The sequence below is a fragment of the Heterodontus francisci genome, unplaced genomic scaffold (assembly GCF_036365525.1).
Source record: "Heterodontus francisci isolate sHetFra1 unplaced genomic scaffold, sHetFra1.hap1 HAP1_SCAFFOLD_59, whole genome shotgun sequence".
In the NCBI taxonomy this organism is placed as follows: Eukaryota; Metazoa; Chordata; class Chondrichthyes; order Heterodontiformes; family Heterodontidae; genus Heterodontus; species Heterodontus francisci.
This window is the reverse complement of record NW_027140758.1, coordinates 9,503,535-9,504,186: the sequence shown is the minus strand read 5'-3', so window position 1 is coordinate 9,504,186 and position 652 is coordinate 9,503,535. Positions and strand designations below refer to the sequence as shown.

The window sequence follows — 652 nt, the reverse complement described above, 5'->3', positions numbered from 1 at the left end:
GTATTTATACTTTAATTCATGACTAGTTAAAACTTGTTCGATAAGAAACTGATAATTTTGTTGTTCATTAACGAAACCTGGTCTGTGCCTTCTATTCTGTGAAAAATAGAGTATATGATTGACTCTATCAGTAAGTGGGAAAAGTTAAAATTTTTGTTGTGACCTGTGGAAAAGTGGTATAAGAATAAATAGCTACCACCTCTGATTTCAATTGTAGCACCATTCGTAAACTGGCTCTGTAGCTTAGCTGGTTAAAGCACCTGTCTAATAAACAGGTGGTTGTGGGTTCAACTCCCGGTTGAGCCTTATTTCATATTAGTGATGGGCTTTTTCAGTTTCTGTTTCAACATTTACATCAGTATCTTGTGAACTTTAACTTAGAATTCAAATTTCATGATGAATTTCAGTCACAGGAAAAAATAGCCTTTGTGAAGGATGTGAGTTTGGAATGGCTGTTCCTCCTTGTGCAAAAATTCAGTGCTGATGTTCCAAAGGCAACTTCTTTGATAGAAATTTGTTCACAGTTGCATTCAACCTGGAAAACAGCTCGACATTAATCTCACTGAAGGAAAGTGTGACCGTGTTGCATGTTTCAGAGTGTTTGTGTCATTGTGTGTTGCTTGTAACTGTGACTGGGACATGACATAAGCAG

General features: G+C 36.7%; 1 non-coding gene across 1 annotated transcript; it reads left to right on the top strand.

Annotated features, from left to right (window-relative positions):
• The first annotated feature begins 232 nt into the window (after window positions 1-232).
• Window positions 233-306, top strand: trnai-aau (transfer RNA isoleucine (anticodon AAU)). The gene has a single exon. It is a non-coding gene; the product is annotated as a tRNA-Ile (tRNA).
• The last annotated feature ends 346 nt before the right edge of the window (window positions 307-652 follow it).